At 45.9% G+C, this 7313-nt stretch overlaps 1 long non-coding RNA gene across 2 annotated transcripts in view; it reads right to left on the reverse strand.

Annotated features, from left to right (window-relative positions):
• LOC109321165 overlaps positions 1-7313 on the reverse strand; it is a 10663-nt gene that overhangs the window by 2799 nt on the left and 551 nt on the right. Inside the window, exon 2 of one of the 2 annotated variants that reach the window (XR_002103989.1) lies at positions 6047-6126. This is a non-coding gene — a long non-coding RNA (uncharacterized LOC109321165). Of the gene's footprint in view, positions 1-6046; positions 7291-7313 lie in introns of those variants that run through there. The other variant, XR_002103988.1, reaches the window with a different exon arrangement.

The following is a 7313-nucleotide window of genomic DNA, read 5'->3' on the forward strand; positions in this document are numbered from 1 at the left end:
CCCCTCCCCGCCACCCCCAATTATAATTAAATGTTTCAGCCCTTTCTTCTCTCCTCTCTGCAACACCTTGGGATGTGAGAAAAAGTGATGGCAGCTCTCTTCCCCCAGCCCTTGAAGTAATTGTAGAAGGGCTGATGAATTTCTTGGAGAAACACTTGCCACACACTGCGGAAACCATCTCCTGGCAGGATTTTACAAACCAAAGTAAACAAAGCACCCCAGGGGCGAGGCCCCCCCTTCGCGCTGCTTACTTCTCAATTTACTTCGGAGGGGATCTCACACACTCACACACACACACACCGCATCGACACCACGGATCCCAATTGCCATTTTGCAAATATTCCCCACAAACACAGGCAGGTACAGAGAAGGTGTTCAAAGGGGCATTTAAAAAAAGACGACCTGGAGCAAGCTCTGCTCTCCTCCCTGATCTCAGCCCTCTCCTCCTGATCTCTTTGAACACACGACCCCCCCCCAAGAAAACCCGGGGTATCTCGGAAACGCCCTTTAAAAGAGCAGTTTCTCTGGGGGGGGACGGAATAAAGTTACTTCGCTAATTCGCCTGTGTATTTAGCCTACAGAGCTTAGCAAGGGCATGGGTTTCTTCTATTTTGATTAAGCTCCCGGAAAAAAGTGAAGAAAGGTAACTAAATTAGCTGGGACCACGTTCACGCACACACACAAAGAAAGCTTTTACTTTTAAAGCAAGCGATCGGATCTGATATGCCCTTGTTAAGGAAGGGGGGGCAGAGAAAGAGAATTAAAACTGTCAATACTGCTTCTAACCTGCGTTTTTCATTTGAGTCCCAGAGCCGCGAAGGGGGTTGAGATACGCAGCACGTCTATTTATTGCTCCTTTTGTTTCCTCTTTGCGACTCTGATCCAAACAGCCCTGTTCAGTTCCTTTTTCCTCGGCTGTGTGGTTTGGGTTTTTTTCAGACCTCACAGGTGTGTTTAGGCTCGTCTGGGTCTCTGCTGCTCAGAGCTCCCCAGCTTTCCTGCAGGGTTTAGTTTCCGTGTGGCACCGGGGTTCAAAATCTGTTGGGAAAATGTGGGGCGGAGGTGAGAGTGACCGGGGGGAGACCTCCTTTTTGCAAGTTAGAAATAGCCCAGGACTGGTAAAGCGAGGTGGAAAATGGACTTAATGGAGCAGCGTCTGTTTTTTTTTTTTTTTTTTTTTTTGCTGCAGCAAAGAGCCCTGAATCCTTTGATTAAACTGACATAGATTTTCTAGAGATGGGAAAAGGAGGGAGAAACTGGGGTGGGCATTTTATGTAAATGAGCAAATCCGAAATGTATTACAAATCCACTGTAATAAACCTGACAGTTTTGACAGTATTGACAACATAAATATATGTTGGAACACAGCACTTTGAGACACTTAACCGATGAAGCAATAAAAAGATTCGACTACAATATTTCAAATAATCGACATTGATGTTTTGATACATCATTTTTATACCTCGAATCGATCTATCACTCTGTGACCGGTCAATTTTAAGTAAAACTCTGCTGCAATTATTTACGCTATTGCCAATGACGACCTAATAACTGTTTTCAATTAATTACAGCAAAACTAAGCATTCTGAGGACTAACTGGCCGTATATTGTATTGCACGCTCTCCTGCGTTTCTTGCATGGAGAACAAACACATATATGTATATTGCATTCTCTTTGTTGGATCAAAAAGAAAGAGGTACAAAGGGGAGCGGAGTGGGGTGGAAAGAAAACTCTCTCTTTTGGCAATCCACCGCGGGCGCCCATCGTGCCAACTTCAAAAAAAAAAGAAAGAAAGAAAGAAAGAAAAAGAAAAGGCGCCCCTCCCCTTATATTTCCAGGAAACCCGTTGTATTATTTTGTCAGCTCTTGCCCCAGCCATGAACACCCCCAGCTGTAGGTGCATCTATTGGAAAGTTGAGCTCTGCACCCACTTGAGACAATGGAGCGAGCAGGGGAAGTGGCGCTTCTGCCCCGTGCGGGTGCTTATGCCAGTGTCTGAGTCGTTTCCAAAGGGTTTGGCTCCTTGTTTTTTGAGAACCCCAGTATTATATGGGAGCTTCCCCCCCTCCCCCAAGCCACCCACCCTCTGGAGCGGCAGAGGACAAAAGTGACTATTGTAAGCAAGAGGAGGAAGCTCTCGGGCTCTGCAATGTTGCTGCAAATCGATGCTGTTTCCCATTCTTTTCTCCCCCCACCCCCTTCACATCCCCGGTTTCCCCTTTGCGAGGCTGCCACGTCGGAAGGGGTGTATTTGGGGGCAGATGTGCGGCTGGCACCACCTGTCTCGCTAGGCAGAGCGGCGCTGCCCGCCGGAGGGGCCCTGCAGGGACTCCCCGCCCGGCGGCGGAGGCGCGGGGCCGGGCTGCTCCCCTGTCCCCTCGGCGCTTGTCCGTGTGCGGTTGCAGAGTCCCCGGTTCCGCCCGTGCTGGACGTCTCCTCTCGTCCTGCCACCGCTCGCCTTTCGCTGGGGAAAGAAGCTGGCTGCAAAGGGGAGAGGGGTCCCAGGCCCGGCCCCCGCCCCCGCCCGGGGCCCGGAGCCCCGGGAGGCTGGCGGCCGCGGGGGCGCACGGGTGTCCCCGAGCTGCTCACAGCGGCTCCGGAGCAACCTTGGGACTGGGGAAAAGCGCGTTTCTGGAAGTGTTGGAGTCCCGCCAGATAGCGCTAGAGGGCTGTTTATTGAATCGCTCCTTTTCTTCTGTGGGATCTTTACAGAATAAACAGGAGAGATAAAGAATGGAAGGGGGGGGGGAAGCGGGGGGCGCGTGGGATCCACCCCAGCAGGGCTTTTTTAAACCTGCGGAGTTTGTTGCAAGAATAATAGGGACTTGCAAAGGGATCAAGGGCCGAGATGTCTCTGGGCTCCTTGCCGATCTAAAAAAGAAAGAGGGAAAGAAAAAAAAAGGTGGGGGAGTGAACAGGTAACTAAATGAACCTCCTCCTGATCCAACTTCCAAAGATCCCAGTCACACTGCCGTGGGGGTCAAGAAAAGTTCACAATGATGAGCAACCATTGACTTTCTGGAGTGGAAAGATTCGCCAAAACTAATAGATTGCTGAAAAGCAAAGCACATTATTGGCAAGGGGGGTGAGGGATGAATAGCCAAATGAACCCAGGGATCAGAAAGCCACTGAAAGAAACACCGTTGCAAAAGGAAAGGGGATGAGGGGGTATTAGTGACCGCACCTAGAAAGAGGTGCCAGCATTCACAGGTTCAGGGAGCAATTTGTGAGGGAGGGAAATGCAAGTAGAAGAATAAAGCTGAGAGGAGTAAAAACAGATCACATCTCAACAATGAAACCCACTCCCGGTATAGGACACTGTTAAAAGACAGCAAACTACATTTTGGGGGGCAGAAGTGGGGGGTAGGGGTGAGAGGATGAAGGAGATCAAAACATGGAATAGTCCTTCTGATAAAGCCAAGAGTGGCATATTGACATGTCACACTTGGTCTTCTGAAGAGCCTTAAAAAGAAAATTTCCCGTGGATTTTGCGACAAGGTCAGGGTTCTCTCCTCACCCTAACGCCCGTCTGAGCAGAATCCTTCCTTTCGTCATTAAACCCGACTTTTCATGCCGCCTATTCCAAGAGAAAATGTAAATACAAAAAAATAATAGCCTAAGGAACCCACGCTGTTTTGCAGCATCCCTGACCGTCCATCGTAGGGTTTTTTTGTTCTGTTTTTTGCAAATGTGGACGGCGTGATACCTTTCCGGATACAATAGCATCATCCAGAAATACTTGCACTCAACCCATAAACAAACAAACATTGAATAAAGTTACAAACAAGATTAAGGTTCAAGTTATTTGTCCCTCCAGCAAAGCGTCAATTGTTCTAACAAATGTAGGAGAGCTAAGAGGATTTAAACCACGCGAATTTAATAAGCCAGATCAACAATATGTACTTTTCTACATTGCTAGGGACCCCAAAGTCAATTTAACCAAAAAATCTATTAGACCAGATCACTTCCTATAGGAAAAGAAAAGGTTTTCCAAACGGGCAATGGGGATTTGGGGTAAGCATCCCCAAAACTCCCCCCCCCACACAAAAAACCCCTTTTCTTTTGCTATAAAATTATTGTACTGAGCATAACAACAGTGGATCAACACAAACAATGGAATATATTTTTGAAATCTAAAATGTTACCTGTTGTTCAAATCCGCTTTTGTAGGACTGGGGGGGGGAGGGGGGGGAGAGGCAGATCTCAAGCCAGCAAAAGGCTAAAATGCCACACTTCAGAAAGGCTGATTGAAAACAGACTCTTAACTTTTAGAGGATTTTCTCTCGCACTCCCTCCAAGTGCTAAGAAGCCGATTTGGGAGTTTGAAGGGAATAGGTTTCAGCGTCCATATTTGTTCTGGTGCACTTGTAAAATGCGATTTGAAGAGGATCTTTAGCCCTCTGATTGTCTTTGTATTGTTTTTCTTGAAACTGATCTTTTGCCCTTAATGAATCCCCACACAGCTGGACAGCTCCTTCTCGGACACTGAGAGCTCTAACCCCAAACTGACCCCAATTTGACACCACAAGATGAAATTTTACCGCCTGTTAAAACCATTTCCAGCCTCGGCAAAAGGAACTGGCTGTTGACGAAGACGCATTTCCATACCGGACACCTAATTTCTCTTTGGACTTCGGGCTGATCTGCAAAAAAATCACATGAATCGCCTCTCTCCCACTTTTCCTGGGAACAGTCTTTGTTGTGATGCGTGTACGAGAAACTGGAAATCAGCCAATTTAATCTCCCTGAATTACTGGGGGTGCGGGGTGTTTTTGGTGGTGTTTAAAAAAAAAAAAGAAAAGAAAAAAAGAAAATCCCACCAAGTTCGAGGGGGAAAATAGAGCTAAAGCTGTAAATTCCCACTCTTTGCTTCTGTTTCTTACAGGCTGAGCTTCCATTGCGCCCTAGTTACCGCTGAGTGTGCCCAGGGTTTCAGAGCGTGGCAATAAAATGGCTAAAATGTAGCTCCTGAAGCTACGGTCCCTGAGGTTCTGGGCTTTAATCCACGGGGATAGTGAGAGGTGGAAAAGGTTCCCTCTCTTTTCAGACCTGTGCACAGGGAAAAAAAGATTCGACCGGAGCAGGAACATCTTTGCACTAAACATAAGACATTTCACTTTCCCTCGATTTAAAAAGCCTGGTGAAAAGTTGGTCCCGGTTCCAGACTGGACCACTCAGTCGGGCTAGCCAACTCCAGGGGCTTTAGTTTCAAGTGAAGAATGTAAAAGGAACAGCGTTTGCTGCTGCAAAACGCTTTTGCTGCTTTTCTGCAGCTTCATTTGTGTTGCACTCTAACAACTCTGTAGTGCAGAGAACTGAGATCTATGCTAAATACTATAAAATCAACAATGTGGAGGAAAAAAGAAAGATAAGGCAGTGTCGTAAGTAATGCAGCGCCTTCTTATATGTAAATCAAGTGGGGGAGAAACTTCCCTTTTACATGGAAACGGGTAAACTTTCATCACCATACTCCCAGCCTGGGATCTGAACAAATACGTGAAATCTTCAGTGGAACCAGATTACTTTTCTACGGCTATATTACAGTGAAAGCCTCTGCTCGCATTGGTACTGAAGCTGTAAGGAATAAGACAGACATACAGCACAGGCGACATGGCCCTATGTTTATATTGCCTCTGTTAGAAAATAAGTTTATATGCTACAAACATTCAAAATGTGATCTAGAAAGCTGGCTGGATTAGGTGGATCACAGTTAAAAGCTTCTAGGGAAGTTAAGGAATTTGGCATCTTGGGGTGGGGGGAGGAAGGCGTATTTACCGACGGCTAGATAGATACCTTTTAAAACAAATCTGTTAGAAAAGTACAACTGTAAAAGTAGGGAAGAATTTGCATAACCCACTGCTCTGTAGGTCTCCGTGCACCCAAAGGATTAGCCAAGTATTCATTACCATGAATATCTTGAATTGCGTTACCGATTTATACGACAGAGTATAAAATACTGCACAACAAGACTGGCTTTTTCTTTGCGAAATGAATCAACTTAATCACTGCTTGAAAGAGATCTACATACTAAGGGCTTTTTACTCACCTTTTCTTTACAGTCCCGTGAAAGTCAGCCACAGAATATCGGTTGCTCTTAGGGCTAGCTTTAATCTTGGAGGAGATCCTCTAGGAAAAAAACGGGTCTGCTCTTCGGCTTCTGACGATTTTTAAGCAGGGTGCAACTCTGGCTAAAAGTATCTGAGTGACTTTTCTCCATATTGCCCTCATATTTGTAAATACAGTCTGCTCTGCAGGGCTCAACACTATCGGAACACGTAGGAATGCCCACTGGCGTTGTCAGCCCTCCACACTATCTTTCTTTATATGTGAGGGCTGATTTCCCGCAGACATCATTGTTATGATGGCTCATTTAATCAAACTGTTTAATTGCTCCGGTAATCACTATCATCATCACAGGTACTCAATCATTCATCATTTTGGAGGGGTTTATTGACCTCTGGAGCTCATTCCGTATGCCCATTAAAATCTGGCCAAATTTCTATAACTACCCTTTGATTCATTTTTTTTCCCAATTTCCAAAAATCTTAATAATAATAAAAAGCCCTAGCTAAATCAAATACTTTTTTTTTTTTTTTTTTTGCGGTGTATGTTTAAAAGGCATCTATGCATGAGGCCACATTCACAACTGGGTACATAATCATTGATAAATCCCACTATTAACGGGATAGTCTGTTTTAGATTTTATGTGCAGGGGACCGTGAACGAGAAGGGGGGGGAGGTAGGACAAAACTGCAGCAATCGATAGTTTGACCATCGCTCCTCCCCCAAACTTCAAGCATCCCCCATGATTGATGATCACGGGTAGCTTTGGTAATTGACTGCTCTGAGGTAAGGCATGTTTTAGCTCCAGCAAAGTGATTGGGCGAGAGAAACATACCAAAATTAACGTGTGTGTGTGTGTATGTGTGTGTGTGTGAGTGTGTGTGTGTGCGCGCGTGTGTGTTTGGAAAAGTTCATCTGGTGCTCAAGGGGGGTGCACAGTCTCACTTAATTTGCTAAATAACCCTACTGTAATTAGCACTACCATTAGAAGGCATTACCGAGTTAATACTTGAGCATACACCCCACAAACACAACGCAGATACATAACAAGCTCCAGAAACAGACCCACATACAGACAGTGCACACGCGAGACCGAGTGATCGCCTCCAAATGAACATGCAAACCAAACCAAACTGCCCAACAGCTGGACTTAGCATACAAAAGAGTGAGCAGGACTTTGTTTCAAAAGGCTGCCAGTCTCATCACACCACTGAAGGGGAATTCCCTCTCTCTCTTTTTCTCCCTCCCTC

This window comes from Crocodylus porosus, unplaced genomic scaffold, assembly GCF_001723895.1.
Source record: "Crocodylus porosus isolate Cpor-Errol unplaced genomic scaffold, CroPor_comp1, whole genome shotgun sequence".
NCBI classification, from domain to species: Eukaryota; Metazoa; Chordata; order Crocodylia; family Crocodylidae; genus Crocodylus; species Crocodylus porosus.